This window comes from Salarias fasciatus, assembly GCF_902148845.1.
Source record: "Salarias fasciatus chromosome 23 unlocalized genomic scaffold, fSalaFa1.1 super_scaffold_20, whole genome shotgun sequence".
NCBI lineage: Eukaryota > Metazoa > Chordata > Actinopteri > Blenniiformes > Blenniidae > Salarias > Salarias fasciatus.
Genome location: NW_021941230.1, coordinates 1960884 through 1983928, shown reverse-complemented (window position 1 = coordinate 1983928; position 23045 = coordinate 1960884). Strand labels below are relative to the sequence as shown.

The following is a 23045-nucleotide window of genomic DNA, read 5'->3' as shown; positions in this document are numbered from 1 at the left end:
GACGATGCGGTCTTGTTTATGGTCCATCAGGCGCTCTCCTTTCTGGAGGGAGCTGGAGGCTATGTGAGGTTGATGTTTTTCGACTTTACAAGCGCCTTTGACACCATCCAGCCTCAGCTACTGAAGGGGAAGCTTGAGAGGATGGGAGTGGATCCTCTCTTTGTTCGCTGGATCCACAACTACCTGACTCTGAGGTCACAATACGTCCGGCTCGGGGGGTGTGTATCTGGGACCCTGATGAGCAACACTGGTGCACCGCAGGGGACTGTACTATCCCCCTTTCTCTTCACACTGTACACTGCTGACTTTGCTCACAGATCTGCTGCGTGTCATGTGCAGAAGTACTCAGATGACACTGCAATTGTGGCATGTGTGAAGGGTAGGGATGAAAAGGAGTACAGGGAGCTCATCGCGGGATTCACCACCTGGAGCAGGGACAATGGTCTTATTCTGAACACCTCGAAGACGAAGGAGATGATCATTGACTTTGGCAGGAAGCCCTCTCATCAACCTGTCATCATCGACGGAGAGAGTATTGAGGTTGTTCACACCTATAAATACTTGGGTGTGCACCTTGACCACAAACTGGACTGGTCGGAGCAGGCTCGGGCCCTGTATAAGAAAGGACAGAGCAGGCTGTTTTTCCTGAGGAGACTTAAATCCTTTGATGTGTGTGGTGACATGCTGTACATTTTCTACCAGTCTGTTGTTGCAAGTGCTGTTTTCTTTGGGGTTGTCTGTTGGGGCGGCAGTATGACAAAAAGAGACAGCAATCGGCTGGACAGACTGATCAGGAGGTGTGTGTCTGTGATGGGGAGGAAGGTGGACTCTGCTGGAGCAGTCCTGGAGAAGAGGATGAGGCTCTAATGCAGAGTATCTTGAGGAACTCCAAACATCCACTGCACGACACAGTTGCAGCTCAAAAAAGTGAGCGGAGTAACAGGCTCCTGTCATTGCGCTGCAGAACTGAGCGCTTCAAGAGGTCGTTCATCCCCTCAGCAATCAGGCTGTATAACAGATGTGCCTGAGCCAAACCAAGTACAATCTGAGCACTTGTATTTATTGTACTGTTATTTATTTGCATGTGAATGATCTGTGTGCTGCTGGACACCGGAATTTCTCCCTTGGGAGATTAATAAAGTTTTTATCTATCTATCTATCTATCTATCTATCTATCTATCTATCTATCTATCTATCTATCTATCTATCTATCTATCTACTGGGTATTTAAATTATAACATCAGAGTGTTTCAATACAATATGATGGATTCTGAAGCTAAAGTCTAAATGATAAAGTCCAAACTGCTCCCCGATCACAGAGTGAGTGTAGAAAAGAGTTTCCTCCAGTGTTGCAGCGTCACACAGCCATGACTCCTGCTGGCCGCTGTGCTGCTGAGTCCCTCACATCCTAAATGAAACCACTGGAGGACTCAGCTCTGCTTCTCTCCAGGAACCATGTCCTCCAGCTCTTCTGTCTGACAACACTGTTTTGGTCTGCTGCCTGAAAATAAGGCCGTTTACACTGCAGAGGCTTCAAGAGGAAACACTCAACTCTCACTGTGTTTTGGTGTCTGTTTACACCACAACAGAGCTGGAGACACTGAAAACACTGCTTTTTAGAAACTGCTCCCAGGGTGGAACTTTTTGAGAGCTCTCAGGCTCCGTCTCCTTTTTGACAGTGGAAATGCTGCCGCCAGTCTCTGTGTCCGGGGATCGGGTCACCGGGCACCCTGCCGTCAGCTGCCACCCAATCCACACTGCACCTGGCCCCTACGGTTCCCTTGGTGGGTGATGAGCCCACCGGAGGTCAGGCCCACGTCGTGCATTTGGGCTGAGCCCGGCCGGGCCCCGTGGGCAAAGACCCGGCCACCAGGCGCTCGCTTACGCGTGGAGCAGTTCAAGTATCTTGGGGTCTTGTTCACGAGTGGGGGACGGATGGAGCGTGAGATTGACAGGCGGATCGGTGCAGCGGCTGCAGTGATGCAGTCGTTGTATCGGTCCGTCGTGGTGAAGAGGGAGCTGAGCCGAAAGGCGAAGCTCTCGATTTACCGGTCAATCTACGTTCCCACCCTCACCTATGGTCACGAGCTTTGGGTCATGACCGAAAGGACAAGATCCCGGATACAAGCGGCCGAAAAGAGCTTCCTCCGTAGGGTGGCTGTGCACTCCCTTAGAGACAGGGGGAGGAGCTCAGTCACCAGGGAGGAGCTCGGAGTAGAGCCGCTACTCCTTCACACTGAGAGGAACCAGCTGAGGTGGCTCGGACATCTGTTTAGGATGCCTCCTGGACGCCTCCCTGGGGAGGTGTTCCGGGCATGTCCCACTGGGAGGAGACCCCGGGGAAGACCCAGGACACGCTGGAGAGACTATGTCTCTCGGCTGGCCTGGGAACGCCTTGGGATCCTCCCAGAGGAGCTGGAGGAAGTGTCTGGGGACAGGGAAGACTGGGCATCCCTGCTGAGACTCCTGCCCCCGCGATCCGGCCCCGGATAAGCGGTAGAAAATGGATGGATGGATGGAAATGCTGCTGCTGGTCATGAACATGAGATCAGCCAAACCTCCAACACAAAGTCAGAGAAGCTTCTGGAGTTTAACTCAAAGGGACCAAAGTTGAAAGCCACTTGTTGAAGAGTGAATCATAATTCTAAGGGCTCATCCGGGAATTGAACCCGGGACCTCTCACACCCAAAGTGAGAATCATACTCCTAGACCAACGAGCCCACATGTCCAAGGAGCAGAAGGACTCAACTGATTGTCATAAATAAAAGCTGAAATTAATGACATGAAAATATAAAGAATAATAAAACTCCTACTAGTATTACTGCTCCATGATAACGGAGGTGTATAAAGGGCTGCCAGTCCATGGTATTCTATAAAACTTCCCCGTTTTTTTGTTTTTATCAAAACGGTTGGTGTCACTGACAGCACACTCCATGTGTTCACCTGGGACTTTTTATTCCTCTATGAATCCAAATGAAGCCTCATTCTGCTCTAAAATAACCATGTAAACACCCCAACACTTTGGAATTCAGTTTGAATCTGAATAAACCGGCGGGTTCGTTCTCCTTTGGAAGCTGAATTATCTGCTGATGAGGCGACTTCATTCTGGTCATTCTGCTCCGTCGTGATGACGCAATATTCCAAGATGGCGGCCGGCGGTCCGCGTTTCGCCTCGTATGGAGACGGTTTATTTAACGGCAGTTTCAGAAGAATTGGACATAATGAAACGAGCGGATCGAGGGGCGCTTAACGCCGACATTTTTTAAAGCTGCGGCGTCAAAGTTAATCCAGAAAGAAAGAGAGAAAAACACTGTTTACTTCCTGGAGACGTCAGTACGTCACAGCCGTCCTGTCCAATCAGAACGCTTTGCAGACCGCGGCGTGAGAGAAGATTTAATCCTTCATTTATTCCATGTAGACACAAAGCTCACTAATATAATTCTGAATGACTTCATTCAGAATGAACCAACTGCAAACTAAAAACATCCTGTAACCTCAGTCAGTGACTCGCTGGACCGCTGCTCTTCCTCCTGACTTTCTGCAGGCAACATGAGCAGCAGAGCAGGAGAGACGTCTGCCCCCCTCCCCCACACACTCTGCTCTGAACAAGTGTCCTTCAGTGGCTGCATGTCCCCGTCGTCCTCTGCTGAAGAGCCTTGTTTTCATGACAGAAGCATCTCTTCACTCCTTCCTCTGGGCCGTTTGGCCCCTCTGAGGGTTTTACAGGTAGAAAGGCCAAACGGCCCTCTGGGGGACTTCTAGTGTTGAAGCTTTCTGTTCGGCAGAGCATCAGAAAATGGAAAGTCATCTCTAATGTTTCCTCTTCAGGACATGGAGCAGTGCTCCAGTGGCAGCGGCAGTATGTTCATCGTCACGCCGTCTCCCAGAGATGTTTCTGAGGATCCAGGCGTTCCTGAGCTCCAGAGGACTGACAGTGAGCTGCTGAGTTCATTCATCAGGCAGATGTTTGGGGGACATTACAATCCTAAAGTTCAGTCCATTGTATAGTTCCTACTGAGAGAAAGATTCTCATTTAGCTTGATTTCAGAGACTCATCATGTATTCTCATCTACTAATAACTTTGTATTTGTCCTTTAACTCTGACCGCTGTCTGTGTGTTTCAGTAAAGGTGAATTACTAACAGCTGACAGTTCTTTCCTGATCTCCACATTGAAACACAGTCAGAGCTGCATTAGATGAACATTTCTGTCACATCCAGCCTGAGTTCTTCACACTACTTCACATGAACAGAATTCTAGATGCTGTGTGTTGCTGCTGCTACTTATTACAATGGAGGGTCACTTTTCAACATGTCCAACAGGAACACCAGGATTTAAAAGCTCCTTTAAAGGACCGTACCACTCACCATCTTTAGTTTCTCTGTGCAGCTCTGTTACAGTGGATTAATAACTTCATCAGAGAATATCACTGACATCTGCTTCTCCCTGATGAGAGCTGAAACATGTTTCAAGCCGCTGCAGGTTGAGTTTTATAACAATGAGCTGGAACTGAACCGAAACCAGTGTCAACCTGGAAAGCAGGAGAAACAGTTGTAATGTTCACCGCTCCAGTGGAATGCTGGGAAAATGCTTGGTGGTAACATGTACACACATTTTATGTATTGGGCTCCAACATGCAAACCCCCCAGTGTCGTCCTCGTTACTGTTTGATTGTTTCATGGGGTTGAATCAGGAATGTGTCCTGAACATGCCTTTGTTTTTAGAACTTACTAAACAGATGCGTCAATGCTGTGAGGACTCACTCAGCAGCTCTGAGTCCACCGAGGATGAACATGAGCCAGGAACTACTGATGACTGGGAGGCAGATGGACCAGAAGTCCAGCAGCAGAAACGGAGGAAACGGGTTCTGAAAAAGGCTTCTGTCAGCTCACAGGAAGTAAATGAACAGAAGCACAAGAGAAGCCGGACGACACCACCACGGGCCGGTGAGAACTCCAAAGGATCTGCTTCATCTGAAAGTTCAGATGAGTCAGTAATGAAGCTAAAGGAGAAGGAAGATGGCGGCAGACTGTACAATAAGAAGTACTACTGTGTCTGTTGTGTTCAGCCTTTGAGCAAAACGACACGACACCTGGAATCAAACACTAAGATCATGCAGAAGTGAAAGAGCATTTGAGTTTCCAAAAGGCTCCAAAGAAAGAAGAATACAGTTGAATTTGCTGAGGAATGGAGGAAACCGTGCCCACAATGCTGAAGTTCTTAAAGAAGGAAAGGGATTGCTGATCCCCAGACAGCAGTCAGCAGTTCCTGTCAGCCCAGTGAGAACCTGCACTGTGTGAACTGTGAGGCCTTGTTGAAGAGAAAATCACTGTGATGCTGATGAAAAGATGCCAGCTGAGCAAAGAAGCTGCGTGTTTGAAGCCTGGAAGAACTGGAGTCCAGCTGTTTGTGCGTCGGCCCAGCCTGTCCCAGATGGTGTTAAAGCAGCTGTCTGGGAATCGGTGAATAACATGAATGAAGACCAAGTGTCAAGGGTGATCCGAAAAGAGAGATGCATTTTGACGTTTGGGGAACATCTGGACAATAAGAACGGGCAGGACGTAACAAAACATGAATCCATCAGAGAAAAGATGAGAGAGGCTGGTAGACTGATACTTCAGGGAAAGCTGGGAGGCAAACTGAACAGAGCACATGACTTCTTTGTACCAGCCAGTCTCCCCCATGTCATAGAAGCTGTCAGGAGTGTTGCTGGCTGTGAGGAGAAAACGGGCTTCTACAAAACCCCGTCTGTGGCATTGAAGCTCCAACCTTAAAAAGTTGGCTCATGTTGTTGAATGTGAAGCAGTGATCAGCGGTGAGGACACTGCTCGTGATGCTCAGGAGTTCAAACAGATTTGTGGCACTAAATGGAATGAGAGCGTGTCAGCCCAGGCACTGAGGAGTCTGAATGAGGCAAAGTGGAATGCTCCCAAACTTCTGCCCTTTGCTGAAGATGTGAAAAAAAAAGCTCCTGCATCTGGACAAGCAAAGGAAGCAGAATCAAGCAAAGCTTGAAGAACAACCAACAAAGAAGAAGTGGGCAGAACTTTCCAGACTGACACTCTGTGAAGTTATAACATAAACTGTCTGTATGATTTCTGATCTCCTTGTTTTTATGTGCTGTGCCATGTCTTGGATCTCTGTGATTTTTACACTGTGAAGCACTTTGTGATGATGATCTGTGAAAAGTTCTATATAAATACATTTTACTGACTTGCTGACTGGAGATTCAATAAAATTCTACAGGAAACACTTTTTTCTAAATAAGATTTAGACTGAATATGTTCGCCACATTGACACCAGAATCACATTTACATGAAAATAAACATCACCCAACAAACTAAGGTATGCTGTCAAAATGTGTTTTTACTGAAACAATGTGTGAACATCAAAGCTCAGAGCAACAATTCATGTGGTTCCAAACATACAGGTAACAATGAACAAGTCTATTTCTTCCAAAAGAGAAAACGATGGTCTGATGAATGATCTGAAAAGCAACAAAAACTGGCTCTTATTGTTCAGCAGGAGCCTTTTTCTTCATGGCAGTGATTCGATTTCTGATGTCATTTTTTCCTCCAGTCCAGCGGCGGTCTCTCTGTGCGTCGGGCTCTACATTGATACACTGCAGACAGTCCATCTTCTGCTGAACCTTGCAAGTGTGTATGAAGTCCATCATGTGTGTTTCCACAGCACGGACCTCGCTGTTATCCCACTGACGTTTAGAGTTGTCTCTTTTAAGACGTGTCTGTGACGTCTCTATAAAGAAAAGAGAAAAGCTGATGTCAAGTCACCCTTCTGTCAGGACCAATGTTAAATGTGCAAGGACAACAGCGGTCATGTGACAAATACTGGAAGACCATGAGCAGCAGGTTTTACTGCACTAGTTTTTCTTTTTTAAACACTCCTAAAAAGGTGGCATAGTTTGTGATTTTAAAGTACACAAATTAATTTTGAACTAATCTGAATATAATGTGGATGAGGGATGTTAACTACTTTTACTAATGATCCACAAAGGTGGCAAAAGTTCTCACACTCTGTGCTGAAGTAGAAGTGCAGATACTTGTGTAAAAAAGACAACTCCTTCACTCAGGGGAAAGTACACACTCTGAAATTTACTGAAGTATAAAAGTGAAAATGATTTTTATTATGTTAATTATACACAATACTTGTTTGATAACTTGGCAAAATAAAAAATAATAAAAACGAGTGTTGTCAGTGGACTGAAAGCTTGAATGTGACTGATCCAGCTTCAGGCTGACGACCCGTGCAGCTGCAGCAGCAGCCAGAGGTGATGGAGCCGTTTCATCCAGCAGACAGTGAAGGTAACGAGACTCTACTGGAGACAGAAGGTCCTGAACAGACTGAAGGCTGCTGGAGTCTGACTGGACCACAGCTTCCTGTCTGTCTGTCTGATGCTGTCAGTCGTCGTGGCGCTGTAATGTAATGTCAGCTGACAGTCTGTGTGTCTCTGGTTCTGTCTGTTTTACGTTGTGTTGTCACGTCCGTGGAAGCTGAACAGAAGTAACAAGTTATTTTTAACAATGTAAGGAGGAGAAAGTACAGATTTTTGTGTTTAAATGTAGCAAGTAAAAGTAGATAATTGTCAAAAATAAACAATCAAGTAAAGTACAGATACCTGAAAAATCTACTGAACTACATGACAAAGTATTTGTACTTTGTAACTTCCCTCCTGGTGATCCAGCACAGCAGCCTGCTGTAGGACTGCTGCAGCAGCTGACTGCAGAGCAGATTCTGTCATCAGACACAGCTGTGGGGTTTTACTGGACACATTACTGTCACTTCATACAAACAATGAATCCTGTCTTTTATTGACCTTGATGGAGAGCGGCATCAGAGGAAGAGGAGAGCAGTGGAGACGTCCCCTCTGCCTCACGGTGGTCTTCAGCTGTGGTCTCTGTGGCTGAGCCGACACTGGCAGGCTCGTCCTCATCACTTCATACGTCTGCTTCTTGTGAACAGTCGACTTTTTCTGAAGTGACAATGTAAGAAAAGGACAAAAAAGAAACCTTAAGAGTAGCATCCTGAAGACAGAAACCTATATGGACTTCCTGCTTTACTTCAGTTACACATTTACACAAAGTCATTTTGTATATTAATGTTGTCCATAACATGATTATACACACTGCCTATGAGGAAAAACAAGAATTCTTCATCATTATCCTCAAACAACCAAACACAGTATTCAGAGTTTGTTCCAGTTAAATAGCAGTGATGATGCATTTCTCATGAGACAACAGCCATGGCGAACAGCTAACCTTCATTCTACTAGTAAACACACATCCATACCTTCAGGGTCAGTGTCATCAGGTCAGCTGTGGTCAGCCTTCATACTGTGAGAGTGTCCCCTTCTCCACTGAGCTCATCCTGGCAGGCTGCAGTGTTCCCTGTGGAGGCGCTAACACTGCCTGAGCTCACGGATGTCAGGACCCAGAAAGTCTGCAGGTTGGTCTGACTCATGTTCTTGAAGGTTGAGGACCTGAGACATTGTAGCTGTGTGCTTTGGCAGCCATGTTGATGTTGAGGCCTCTGGGTTTTCAGCACCACTCTCCCTGCAGACTTCTGGATGCATTCCCCCCCTCTGGAAGCGGACGAGGCTCCTGGTCCAGCCAACATGGAAACGTTCTCTTTGAGGACTCCACACATCTCAGGAGTTTCAGCTGGGAGCTCCATGGCTGAGAGCACTGATGGCTTCAGCAGCACAGGGACTCCTCTTCCTCGTTTCCCCTGATTTCTACTCTGGTGGAGAAATCACACATCTTCTTCTCCAGAGGGGGGGACAGGCCTCCATGCTCTTGTTGAGTTCTGACTTTTTCCTGCCATGAAAGTGAACGACTCCGTTCTTGACACCTCTCCAAACAGTCCAGCAGGACGTTCATCAGACGTGACGATGAGAGCTGTGAACTGAATGAAGGAGTTACTTCACTGGAATAAAAGACTTTCAGGATTCACACACATTGAACTGAGTGGAGAAAAGCAGATGTTTCCAGATGTTGAGGCTCTGTTTCCTCAGCTGGTCCTCGCTGAGCGTCCTCAGGTCCTCCTTTGTCCTCTCTCTGTCTCGTCCAATCAGGAGGGAGGCTTTCCTTCAGCTTTTCTCTCATTGTGCTCAGCTCTGTCTAACATCTGGTCCGTGGGCCAAACCAGGGACTCCAGAGGCTCCAGTCCGGCCGGTGAGATGACTGTGCAGAGAGTTGAGTCATTGTTGCATTTTCAGCTGCAGCAGGATTGAAAGAGACGTTTCACTGGACGCTGCTCCAGGATACAAAGTTTAAAACTGACATGATGTTGAAGCTGAACTGATTTTGAAGATATTACATTTTCATGCAGCTCTTCTATTTATTCACACTAAAACATTTGGATTTGTGGATGTTTGTTCATCATTCTGTTGTCATTTCTCTGCTCTGACCTCCTCCAGTTTCTCTCTCAACTAAAATCACTTTGACAGCTGATTAAACTCTACAAACACATTTTTTATGCATTCCACTTTTTCCTACCATTTTTCTGGATAATGTTTTATTGTGCAGCTGGTGGTTATAAAAATACCTGTGTTGCAGTTTGTCAGTGACTTTGATTATTATTTCTGTGGTAAAACTTTATATATCAGGTTCTGAAAACACGACTTTTTAGAAACTGCTCCAAGGTGGAACTTTCTGAGAGCTCTCAGGCTCCGTCTCCTTGTTGACAGTGGAAATGCTGCTGCTGGTCATGAACATGAGATCAGCCAAACCTCCAACACAAAGTCAGAGAAGCTTCTGGAGTTTAACTCAAAGGGATCCTGGTTGATGACCGAGGATAACTGAAGGGCTCGTCCGGGAATTGAACCCAGGACCTCTAAGGAGAAATGAGAATTATACTCCGAGGTGAACAGGACCAATAAGCAGCAGGACTCAACTGATGGTCGTCAATACTGCAGGTGATCCAGACTCCTGACAGCCTGGACAGAGCTCATCCAATGACCACATCCTGACTGAAGGAGATGAAAACATGAGTCATGACGACTTGAATGATGGTCAGTTTGACCTCAACCCCTTCAAACAGTCCTCCAGGACATAAACGGGCCCCAAGTGAGCCCAACGGCATGCTGGGAGAGGTGAAGAAGCCACAGTTCCAGCAGGGGGACCAGTTCACCTTCATGCAGCCACGTCTCTGTCAGGAACATCACATCCAGCTCAGGAAGGAAACTTCCAGACTGAGTCACGGTTGTCAAACAGCGCTTGCTGCTCGTACATCAGTCAGGAGAGTTTATTTTCCACAAGCAGAGACGCCACAGGAAACACAAGAAACACAGTCACTGTATGAGGTTGATGCTTCAGCACCATGGACAGATGGACAGCACTGTTTACCCTGTGTGTGTGCGTGTGCGCGCGCGTGTGTGTGTTTGTGTGTGTGTGTGTGTGTTCTTGTATTTCTATCCTTGTGGGGGCCAAATGTCCCCACAAGGATAGCAAAACGTGGAACGACGTGCCTTGTGGGGACCTTTTTCCGGTCCTAAGTAGGAGAAACAGTGTTTTCTTGACCATGTTGTTGTTACTGAAAAAAGTAAAAGTGCAAAAACATTTCTTTAGGGTTAGGCTTTGTTGTGGTGTGGGTTAGGGTTAGGGTAAGGGTCAGGGTTAGGGGCTAGACATGAATGGGAGTCAATGGAAGGTCCCCACAAGGATAGAAATACAAGAGTGTGTGTGTGTGTGTGTGTGTGTGTGTGTGTGTGTGTGTGTGTGTGTGTGTGTGTGTGTGTGTGTGTATGTGTGTGTGTGTGTGTGTGTGTGTATGTATGTGTGTGTGTGTGTGTGTGTGTGTGTGTGTGTGTGTGTGTGTGTGTGTGTGTGTGTGTGTGTGTTTAAGTTGATGTTGTCTTGCTTGTGTATTTTTTGGTTGTTTGCACCTTCCTCTGTTCTCTGTTTCTTTTCTTGCTGGTCAGAGTGACTGGCTCCACTGGAGTTTGTATCGTCCCTTTTTTCAATAAAGTAAAGCAGACAGGCTTCCTGTCCACCATGGCTGAGAAAGTGGAGCCTTGTCTGACTGACTCACTTTGTTTTTGATCAGAAATGATACAGGCTTCTTTCAACAGTTAATCAGACGATGTACAAGAAGCACTATCGAGGACAAAAATAATTTCTCAGCTTTTATTCATGTTTAACAAAAAGTGTCATGTCCAGAATGATTCACTCTCTTCTCAATAATCAACAGCAAAGCCTTCATTAGCTTTACAGCGATCAGCCTCTTCCTATAACTACTGAGCAGCTTCTTCATGTCTCCACTGGGATTTTTGACCATTTAGTTTCAGCAATGAACTCTTTTTTCTTACATGTCCTCCATTTAGTCCTCATAGCATTCACCTCTAAAGAGGGGACGCCTGTCTCCAGGGGACACTGCTGCTTGGAGTTTAGGGTGTCCCTTCATTAGAGGAGACACTGTGTCAACACTGCAGATCCATTCTCCACTTTTAAATAGTTTGTGTGGCGGAATTTTGGGTCCCAGTGGAAATAATGAACGGCAACCGAGTGACAGGAAAGACACGGACAATATGTAAGAACTGTCAGAGAATAGTCCTGAACACCGTGACTAACAGGAGCTCTGTGCTCTCTGCACTGATAGAGGAGGACTCTGGTTACAGTTTGACTTCTAGTGTTTGCACTTTAATAAAAATAAATATCATGAGCTGAATGTCTCTTCACAACCCAAGAAATGAAAAATTAATCAGTCTAGTAACTGTCCTCTGGGCTGGGCCTGTCCTGACAGACAGGTTGGACTTTATTCCCACCTGGACAGTTTGGTATTGAGGTCAGCTGCCAGCCGAGAGCTGAGATCATGATCAGGATGTTTGAGACGTTAATGTGTGAGTGCTGTTCTCTCTGGAACATGTTGGTGTGTTTACATTAGATGTGTGTTTGTGTGTGTGTGTGTGTGTGTGTGTGTGTTTCATTCTCACCAAGTCCCTCTCAGCTGTATTAAGTTGATACTTCAGCACCATGGACAGCTCTATCAGTCCTTTTCCACTGGTTCCTTCTCAGTCTTACTCCACTCGGTTCTCTTTGTTCGGCCTTGGCCCCGGTCGCTTTCCATCATACAGAGTACCGACTTGGTGTGGGAGGAGTCGTCATAGCAACGCAACACAAAACTCCAGTTTTTTATGAACCAAACAAACAACTCTGACTGACCAGGAGGCTACAGTGAACCTGCAGCTCGGTCTGATGGATTTCCCAGAAGATCAATGTATCTGAAGACATACTGCAGACAATCAGCCCTGAACATCAATAATATCTGTGTTATGACATGGTCTGTCTTCAGTTAGGGTCAAACACCAATGTAAGAAAAAGACAATGATGATGCTGATTTGTTGACATGATGGCAGGTTTGAACTTTGGGCTTCAGCAGTAAACCACTTGTTAGAGTCACTTGTTTGTTTTCCAATAAGGAGAAGTCATCTGGTTCAGCTGCTGTGCTCTGTGGGCCCCTCCCCCCACACTGTGGACTCCACACTACCCCCAAAGAGAGGCTGGATCCACAAGCAAGCAATGTGTTACACCACTCAGGCAACGACGACGTGGTGTTGAAAAAGAGTTCACTTTTATTCACTACTGTCAGGACAGAGGAAAAATACAAAAGATCTTAGGAAACTCCAGAACCCACCCGCGAGAAGCTTCGTTTCTTCCGCATTCTCTCTCTTCTTCTGCTGGCTGACTGACAGTGTGTCACATCTCACAGTTTTACTCTGCCCCCTACTGGCAACACTGAATATACTACATAAACGCCAGAACTGAGAATGAATGAAATCTGTAAGGAAAACAATGAAATACTGCTCACAGAAAAAAAACATTTTTCTCCAGGTGCTACAATCCTCCCCTGCTAAATAAATGTTGTCCCAACATTAGCAAAAATAAACAGCAAATTTCGGAAAACAGATTCAAACATTCAACTGATAATAGTACCATTAAACGTAATTCAGACCAACACATCACAATGACAATAGCTTTCATTTGAAAGTTAAAACAAGGTAAATGGGTTTGAGTGCATTTCTACAGGTTTTTACCCTATGAGTACGTAACTTCTGTATACTACGTGATCCCATCATGTTCTGCTTTTTAAGACACTACAGTGTTTAAACTTCGAAAAAGTTTCCTTTTAAAGCAATTGTAACATTAGCACAGTACTATTTTTATGCTCTAAAACAAAATTACTTTCTCTTACTCACTCCATGGAGACTTTTAACAGCATAGCTATAACTCATTTCCATTTACATCATTTCAATGTCATAACATAGTCCAACTAATTTGATGACTTGAACCTTTGTTGCATAACTCATTCAAAAAAATACATACACATTTTTGAACAAACAAATCTGTCTTCTTTCCTTGTTTAAACCAGATAACCAAACAAAAACAATTAGACCACAGTAGAAAATTCAACATCACATTCAAAGTGGTTTTTTTTTTCTTTTTTCAGTCCATATTTTCCCATGACACACTTTATGGACAGTAACCCTCAGTTCACAAACAGTTCATGTTACTGTGTCCATTTCACAAAGGATAATCTATTACAGTCCATAATAACTCAAACGATATTTCAGTCATATCCGCTGGGTACAAGTGTAGGATATACCATGTGTGTTCCATACATCTGTGCAGGTAGCCAAGGCACACTGCAGTGTCCATGTACTGATGCCAGTGCATTAACATACACTGGGTTACTGTGCATTCTGATCACAAGCTGAGTTGGTTGGCCTAAAGAGTCGTATGTCAGCATCTCTTTAGGTCTCCTTTCTCTTTGTGATCTACGTGGTTGTGTGTCAGTTGGCCCTGACCCTAAAGTCGTTGGCAGGTCTGCAGCTCGCACAGTTTCTGTGACATCTGGAACACCATGTTCAACGGTATCGTTCCTCGAAGAATCCTCACTCATCATCATTTGAACAGGAGTTTCAACCCTGAACTCCTCTGCTTCAACATTAAGTCTGGACTGAGGTGCTGTTTCAGGAGTGACAGGCGGTGTGACATTTTGTTCTGTGGGCTGGTGGTGATGTTGCCTCAGTCTGAACGCCCAACCAAGTTCTTCCTCATCTGAACTTTCTGATGTCTCCTTTTGTTCACTGCTATTGTGTCTTTTCCTTTGTTGATGTTCCCGTTTCTGTTCTCTTCCAGTGCCTTGGGCTGGTTCTTGAAGTGGCAAAGCATTACATGGCATAAGCATGTTGCGATGGAGGATTCTGCTCCTCCCTGTCCCACGCTCAGGTTTTAATTCATACACTGGGCTGTCTTTCCCTTTTTGTGAAATGACGACGTGTATTTGATCCTCCCAATATGAGTGCAATTTCCCTGGTCCCCCGCGCTCTGACATGTTTCTTACAAGGACCCTGTCACCTGGGGAAAGCACTGAACTTTGTCTTTTCTGGTCATAATATATCTTCCCTCTTGTTGTTGTCTTTTTGATGGTTTTTGATGCAATGTCATATGCTTCTTTCATTTGCTGTTGCCATTTTAAAGCATATTCCTGGGGTGAGTTATGTCCTTTTTCCTCATTTAGTCCAAAAATCAAATCGATTGGTAAACGAGGATGTCTGCCAAAGAGCAAATAGAAAGGCGAAAATCCTGTTGCCTCACTGGTGGTGCAGTTATATGCATGTACAACTTTACTCACATAGTCACTCCACTTCTCCTTCTTCTCTTCATCTAAGGTCCGCAGCATTGATAGTAGGGTACGATTAAATCGTTCAGCTGGGTTCCCTTGTGGATGATAAGGAGTTGTTTTCGAGTTGATCATGCCCGTGTATTTTTGCAACCGTCTGAAGAGCTGATTCTCAAATTCTTTGCCCTGATCATGATGTATTTTAGCAGGAAAACCGAATTTTAAAGAAAAATCATTGAATATTTTCTCTGCTGCTGTTTTGCCTGATTTGTTACGGGTTGGGTAAGCTTGCGCAAACTTAGTGAAGTTGTCAATGATCACTAAAATATATTCATACCCTCCCCTGCTTTTTTCAAGATGAAGGTAGTCAATGGAAACCATTTCGAATGGTGCTGTTGCAGGTACATGACACATGGGGGCTCTGCTGTGGACGGAAGGTTTCTTCTGGATGTTGCATTTACAGACTTCAGTTATGAAGAAGTGTATATCTTTTTGCATCCCGGGCCAATAAAACCTTTGTCTAGCAAGATGTAACACGCGTTCTACCCCTAAATGTCCCATTTCGCAGTGAAGGTACCTATACACAAGCGCTTTGTATTGTTCTGGAAGCACGATTTGAGCATTTGTTGCTGTTCTGCGCCTTAACAGACCATTTTCACAAACATGCAATCTTCTCCATTCATGCAGCAGTTGTTTAGTCCTTGCTGTTTCGTTATTCATAAGTCTCTTGTCCAGTTTGATTCCAGATGTTTTTAACTGGAGAACTTGGGATATTACAGGATCTTGCAACTGCGCCTGTAGTAACTCCTGTTCTGTTACTCTTATATTTGGCTGTTCCTGAGCAGCGAGCTCCTGAACATGTGGGTTACAGGTGATGGCTGAGATCCAATCCACTTCCTGTTGGTTTTGAGTTTCAACAGCACTGAATATTGCGTTTAAAACTTCAGGGATGTACTGCTTTGTACACTCAGTCATATAGGTGTCCATACTCACAGGTGCACGAGACAGGAAATCTGCATCCGTGTTTGTTTTTCCTGGCCGGTACTTCAGGGTGATGTTGAAGTCTGCAAGCTCTGACACCCAGCGATGTCCGGTTGCGTTGAGTTTGGCTGTGCTCAAAACATAAGTGACAGGGTTGTTATCACTGTATACTGTCACAGAGGGAGCATAAAACAAATAGTCTCTAAACCTGTCTGTAACAGCCCATTTGAGCGCCAAAAATTCAAGTTTCCCTGAATGCAACTTGTAGTTTTTTTCTGCTGGTGTCAATGTTCGTGAGCCATACCCAATAACTCTTAGCTTGCCTTCCTGCCTCTGGTATAAGACTGCTCCCAGTCCTTGTTCTGAAGCATCAACATGGAGAATGAAGGGATCCTCAAACCTTGGGTAAGCCATCACAGGTGGATTAGTAAGGACATCCACCAGATAGTTCAGAGCATGCTGGTGAGTGTCATTCCACACTATTTTCTGATGTGGAGGGAGTTGTCCCGCCCCAACTGACTGGGTGGTGGGCTTTAACTCAGTACCAGGAGTGGCATCTGTTGAGAGTAGATCATAAAGACATTTTGCATGGCGAGAAAAATCTTGCACATAACTTCTGTAGTACCCCAGAAAACCCAGAAGTTTTCGCAGTTCTTTAATGTTTGTGGGAGGTTTTGTTTTCAGGGCTTGTACAGCTGCTATTTCTTTGTTGTCCATCCTGTAGCCTTCAGCTGAGATCACTTTGCCGAGATAGCGCACCTCATTTTTGAACAGGTCACACTTGTCTGCTCTCAGTTTAATCCCCCATTCTTGCTGTCGTTTGAGAACGGCTCTCACATCCTCAACATGTTGTGTGAATGTCTTGCTGTAAACTAAGACATCATCTAATATGGAATGCAGATTTTGTCTCTCAGACCTTCGAGGCTCTCTTCCATACTACGCTGGAAGGCTGATGGTGCGTTTGTGAGTCCAAATGGAATTCTGTTCCATTCGTACAGGCCCCATGGCGTTGTAAAGGCCGTGAATTTCTTTGAGTCCTCACTAACACTCCCTTGATGGTAAGCTTTGCCTTGGTCCAGCACACTGAACCAAGCGTTTCCACCAAGACCATCAAGTATCTCCTGAATGCGTGGTATGGGGTGTCTGTCTGGGATTGTCTTTTTGTTAAGTCCCCTGTAGTTAATACAGAGTCTTAAGCTTCCATCTCTCTTTCTTACACAAACTACGGCAGCTGCATATGGAGATGTGGATTTGCGAATGAAGTCTTTATTTAACAAATCTTGGATATGATTCTTGACCTCATCATACAATGGGCGTGGTATTGCATTATATGTTTTGGCCACAGGAACACTATCAGTTAGTTCAATGTCCATTTTCAAGTTTTTGATGAAGCCGACATCATCTTTGTTTCTGCCGAATGCTCTGGACTCCTCCATGAGCATTTTCCTCACCACAGCCTGTTGTTCATTTGTCAAGTGGTCCAGGTTGACAGGTGGATCATAAGGTTCTTCTTGTGGACCCCCTCGAGTTGAGCTGTTTGTGGAGTATGATGAAGTTTGCATATTTTCTGCAACTACAGAGGTCACCATGTGTTCCCCCGGTTGTACCAGGTTGCAGTCAGTTATTCTCTCCACACTTCCTATCACAGTTTTACTTGGCACTGTGATGTCATGTTGCAAAGTGTTTCTCACATAAATGTTAACTCTACACGAGGAACAAGAAACATTTATGAGTTGACAATTTATTTTCAGTCCTTCATCCAATGTTAAGTTCTCCTCTGGCTCAAAGAGTATTTGTGTTTTCCCTTTTAGATCAGTTTTAACAGGGCAGGTAATGCACTTCATTTCTCCACTTGGAACTACAATGGGTGTACGTCCTGTTTTCACAAGATAAGTGACATTTTCATTTGTAGCTCCCTGAATGGCATTTAGTAAATCTTCTGCCTTTCCCGATCCTAGTTTAAGGGAGTTCCTGAGCAAAGTTATACTTTCATTCGGCTGACTCTGATCCTCTGTGTTTATCAGCATTTCTTCGATGGCATTAAAACCTATGATAGGCCTCTGCAGTGTGTCCCTGCTCACTAGTACTGGAACTAGTACCTCATCTGACTTTGTCTGTTTTGCTTTCGGATCACACAGACTAAAACTAACTGGGACCCAGCCCTGAAAGGGAATTTCTGATCCATTTGCTGCTCTTAAGTCCAGCAGTTCACCATCACTTAACAAATCACTGATTGGATGAATTATTGCATCAGGTAAGTTTTGGGATGTCCATGTCTCACTCATAATAGATACCTGAGCTCCTGTATCCCACAAAGCTTGTGTTTTAACACTGTTCATTTTACACCAGACAAGACACTTTTTGCCAACCAGCTGTGCAACTTGTTTGCGTTTTGATCCAGGACTGCTTGAGTGAGAAAACTGATCCACTTTGCATTTCACTGTTGGCTTTGGACGAGCTGAGGAGTGATGATTAGGCAGTTTTTTTTCTTTCCCCCTTAACTGTACACAGGTCTACACATCCAGTTTTAGGGTTGGGTTCTGAGTCATTTTGGGACTTTTTCTCTGAGACTATGGCACGTCCACCTGTCACAGCCTCTATAAGTTTCCCAGCGATTTCTGCCTGCCCCCCACTTTGCACCCCCTCGCCCAATGGGTGTCACTGCCACATTTGAAGCAATGGATGCAATCTTTTTTTTCTTGCTGACATGCCACACATTGTCGCTTTGGTCTTTTGAAAGCATTGCTCTGAGCTTTGGTTTGATTGTGATCCCCAGTTTTCCCTCCCCGCTGGACAGTTTGCACAAGGGATGCTACTTGGCCTGTGAGCTCCCGAATTGCTGTGTTACTCTCCTCCATTTTTGTAAACAGGGAGTTATCTTTGGCAGGTTTGTTGGGTTTTGTACAAACTGGGGTTGTTGGAGGAGCATCTTCATCACCACTTTTGTCAACTGTGCTCACACTTGCCCTGTACATTGCTTTAGTTGTAGCTTTACTCTTTTGAGCTCTTTCATTTTCATTGTATTGGGCAATTTGCATTTTCTGCAGAAGCAGCTCGTCACTGCTTTTGTCATCCTGGAGGTACATTCTCATCTCTGTTCTGATGTTATCATTTGACAAGCCTGTCATAATAGATTGAGAACACTGACTGTGAACTAGCTCTCTGTTATATTTTAGGCCAGATTGGGCACGCTCGGATGCAAACAGGACCTTTTGACGAAGATCAAGAACTCGTACCAGAAAGTCAAGTGCACTTTCACCAGACCCCTGCACCGCTTTTGTCAGTTGTTGATACAGCACAGTTGCATCCTTTTCTGCATAATGAGCTCTCAAGATTTGTCTGAGGGTGGCTAAGGTGAGGTCCATTTTCCCCTCCAAATAGCTCCTCAATTTCAAACCAGGATTTACAACCCGAATCACAGCCTCCATGATCTCCACTTCTGGATAGCCTTTCCTGAGCCCACTTACAATCTGGTGTTCAAGGATGCTAAAGCTCAGAGTGTCCTTTGAGGTTGACTCACCAATGTGTCCATTTATTTTGAAGTCCTTTCTGAATCCGCTGGAAGGCCAGTTGTTGTAGCTGTTGGAGTCTCTCCCTCTGCTTTGAGTGTCCTCCTCCCGTGCTGTATCCCAGATGCCACGTGTCTCCAGCGATGGCGGTGTAAGGTGCTCCTGCTGCAGTCCAGACCCCTGTTGAGCTCGGCTTGCCATCTCCTCCCCTCTGTCGTCAGCTGCAGGCGATGAGAAGGGTGGCGCTGCTCCTGCTGCTCCCACTTGCTCGGTCTCCGCTGCTGGTTTCTCCCTCAAAGCATCGATCAAGTCATTCAGCTCCAAAAGCACAGACATGCCTTCATCTTCTCGCTCCAAAAAGTCTTCCCGCTCACAAAAACTCATTATGAGCTTAACGAGCGCACGCCGGCTCTTCTTTTGAATGTCCTCTAAGTCTTCTCCATCAGCTTTGCAATACTGGCAGACTTGCTGCAGTTGTTTCACATTCAGTCCACACAGTTTAGCCTCTATTTCCAACAGAAACTCTTCTCGGTGCTCCGACATCTTTGCAGATAAGGTTTAAACTCGCCAACACTTGGAAAAAAAACAAACCAAGACGATGTCGCTCTAACTACACTTCCAACTGTTCCCATTAGCTAGCTTTAGCTCACCGAGTTGACGTGTTGTCGGCGCACATGTCCGTTCTTTTCATCCACTTTTCCGGCGATAAAACTGTCCTCTGCCATTAAATAGTGTCCTCTTGATCTCAGTGGGACCTCCAAATTGTTACACCACTCAGGCAACGACGATGTGGTGTTGAAAAAGAGTTCACTTTTATTCACTACTGTCAGGACAGAGGAAAAATACAAAAGATCTTAGGAAACTCCAGAACCCACCCGCGAGAAGCTTCGTTTCTTCCGCATTCTCTCTCTTCTTCTGCTGGCTGACTGACAGTGCGTCACATCTCACAGTTTTACTCTGCCCCCTACTGGCAACACTGAATATACTACATAAACACCAGAACTGAGAATTAATGAAATCTGTAAGGAAAACAATGAAATACTGCTCACAGAAAAAAAACATTTTTCTCAAGGTGCTACAAATGCACCTCTGCTTGTGGATGGGGAGTGGGGATCTATTCATTTATATTCCTGATCGATAAGTAAACCTTGTGATGAAGAACCGCATGTGTTCAAACTCCTTCAATATCACTCTTGAAATCACCCATGACACATTTAGGGGCATCTGGGGATTTGGTTTCTAATGTGTCCAGTGCGTTTCGATGTGCTCTGTGGCTGTGGATGCATTCGCTCTGGGGTGAATATAAACCAAAATAAAGAATAACAGAGGGAATTCTCTTGGGAGGGAGAATGGCCGTGGAGAGACAGCCAGCAGTTCAAAGGGTCAAAGGTTTGCCTGCGTTTACCTGAAGTCTGTCCACCAGAGTAAAGTAATCTGATTACTGTAGTCTTCAAGTGAGGAACCCTGTGGGACAGGAGGACACCAGTCATGGAGTTTGGACATTTAAAGAGCAGCTGCAGCCTTTTTCATTCCACTCTGACTGAAGGAGTCCTGCTGCTCAGACTTCATGATAACACTGCTGGATTAGTTGTGTTTCAGGAGGAGGCCAGAGGGGGGCGCTAAGAAAGGCCATGGAGAGGATTGTGGAGGAGCAGCAGCAGGTCAGCTGACTGACAGCAGAGAGAAAAGTCTCATGTCCACAAAGAATCAAGGCCTTTCTCTGAAGCAGCTGTCTGCTCCAGTCATTTGAATCCAGGCTGAATTGTTGTCAACACAGCTGTCAACAGAGCAGGAAACAGATCAGGAAGAAAGTAGGAACAGAGCAGCAGACAGACCACCAAGAAAAGATCCAGGAGAGTCCAGGAAGAGCCGGATTTTCATCCTCTGCTTTTCAACAAATAAACCATCAACTAAAGAGAAACTAGCCTGACTGGAAACTCTGTTTCCTGCTCTGTTGGTTCACTGCTGCTCCACCTGTGGAGTCCTGATGACAACTGGAAAACTCTCTTTACTGCTGTGACGCCAAACAACTGCTGACTGCGGCTGTTTCCTCCCGTTTCCATGGAGACCAGTGGCAGCAGTTTTCTAAAAGTTGTGTTTTCAGAGGCTGTGAGCAGCGTGGTGGTGGAAAGAGGACGGAACAAGAAACAGTTCAACAGACTTTATTAGAACAAACATTGAACATGTTCCCAAATCAATCCAGTCAGGAGGGAATTCTCTGTGTTTCCTTCTAAACCAATGAAACAAAGCTCTCAAACAGGAAAAGAGTTCTCTGACTATCAGCTGACATCAAGACTTCAATCAGGAATTTTAAGCTTCATAGAAGATGAGAAGAAAACAGAAGAAACAAGAAACCAGCTTCACTAAATATTGATCAAAATAGAGTTTTTATGAACAAAGAGGACAAATGAATTTGGACTGTTTCAAAGATGGTGTCTAAGATCTGTGTCTTAGTAGTTTGATCATTTTTACTGAGCTGCTAAACAATTAGAAATCATTGAAAGTTGAGGATCGACTTTAAAATGTGATTGAGAGGAATGAAAAACTTCACCAAGCAGAGAATTACATGACTGAACAATTCATCATTTTTCTTCTGCAGTCAGTCCAAAAGTTCTCCTGTTTTCTGTCACATGACTCAGAAATGAAGAGATTTAGTCTGAAATCACTTTGAAAATCAAAGCAGATTGTATCTGAGAGCATGAGGAGAACATCTGGACAGTTGTTTCTACACCAGTCTCACAGAAGCAGCAGATGTTGTTGATCTGAAAATGTTTTCTGAGTGGTTCTTTGGATAAATCTCCTTCAGGATGGTGAAATGAGGGAGAGCAGCAGGGCTGAACGCTGAAGATCTACTGATGCTCCATGGTTCCATGCTGGACTCTCACAGCTCTTCACACTGCACCACTGACACTCAGCAGCTCTTCTGCTGCTTCCTCTGTCACTCAGTGCTGGAAGAAGCTCTGCTCTCAGTAGATCTTCAGGACTCACAGCCTCCTCTCTGCTCTCAGCTCCACCTGCAGAGAGATGAGAGGTGGTGGTCAGAGTGGGTGAAGCAGTGAGGACTTCAGTCCTGTTCAGAGCAGCAGTCAGCAGCTCAGAGCTCATGAAGGACCACCACTGTCAGACCAACACAACAAGCCTGTGGCTCCTCTGATTGGCTGACTGTGTGTCCTCTGCTGTCCAATCCTGAAGCTGCTCAGCGTTCTCCTCTCACAGCCTCACTGAGAGTCAAACACTGGATCTTTGTTCTCACACTGACTGTGTTTAGTCCAAACCTGCTGAAAGCAGCATGGACTCACTCCAACCATCTACTGACCTCAGAGTCTGCAGGCTGCAGTCTGGACTCTCCTGGAGAGCAACCAGCTGCTGCACATCTGGAGACCGCAGCCAGTTCCAACCCAGGTCTAGCTCCTTCAGGTGGGAGGGGTTGGACTTCAGAGCTGAAGCCAGAGAAGAACAGCTGATCTCTGACAACCTGCAGTCCTCCAACCTGAATAAAGAGAGAAAGCAGCAGAATCAATGAGGAGGAACCAATCAGATGTATTGATGGAGAAATGAGCAGCTCCACATCACTGAGTCCTGATCAATGAGCTGTTCTGTTGTTGTGGATCTTCATCACACACAACATTCACACTCCTCCTCATGTCCACACACAGCAGTCAGCTGCTGCTGAGCTCAGTCCACTCTCTCACTGCAGGATCAGAGTCTCAGATCACAGCTGCTGACAAACATTTCTCCTTCTACAACAGGAACAGACAGTCAACTGACCTCAGAGTCTGCAGACCACAGAGTGGACTCTGCAGAAAACCACACAGCTGAGAAACTCCTGAATCCTGCAGAGGGTTCCAGCTCAGGTCCAGATGTTCCAGATGTTTCTGGAGGGAGGGGTTGGACTTCAGAGCTGAGGCCACAGAAG

The 23045-nt window shown here is 45.4% G+C and overlaps 1 protein-coding gene, 2 long non-coding RNA genes and 1 other non-coding gene across 4 annotated transcripts in view; all 4 read right to left on the bottom strand.

The window, feature by feature from the left end:
• LOC115384139 (NACHT, LRR and PYD domains-containing protein 3-like) overlaps positions 1 to 23045 on the bottom strand; it is a gene marked incomplete at its 5' end in the record, with an annotated part of 256996 nt that overhangs the window by 140609 nt on the left and 93342 nt on the right. The gene's annotated exons all lie outside the window — the stretch shown is intronic.
• Positions 1 to 23045, bottom strand: part of LOC115384154 (uncharacterized) — a 176263-nt gene that overhangs the window by 126197 nt on the left and 27021 nt on the right. The gene's annotated exons all lie outside the window — the stretch shown is intronic.
• On the bottom strand, positions 2649 to 2720 carry trnap-ugg (transfer RNA proline (anticodon UGG)). Its single transcript has one exon. It is a non-coding gene; the product is annotated as a tRNA-Pro (tRNA).
• Positions 22085 to 22947, bottom strand: LOC115384169 (uncharacterized). The gene is made up of 3 exons (XR_003930834.1): positions 22898 to 22947; positions 22446 to 22619; positions 22085 to 22143 (listed from the first exon to the last, which is right to left on the bottom strand). It is a non-coding gene; the product is annotated as an uncharacterized LOC115384169 (long non-coding RNA).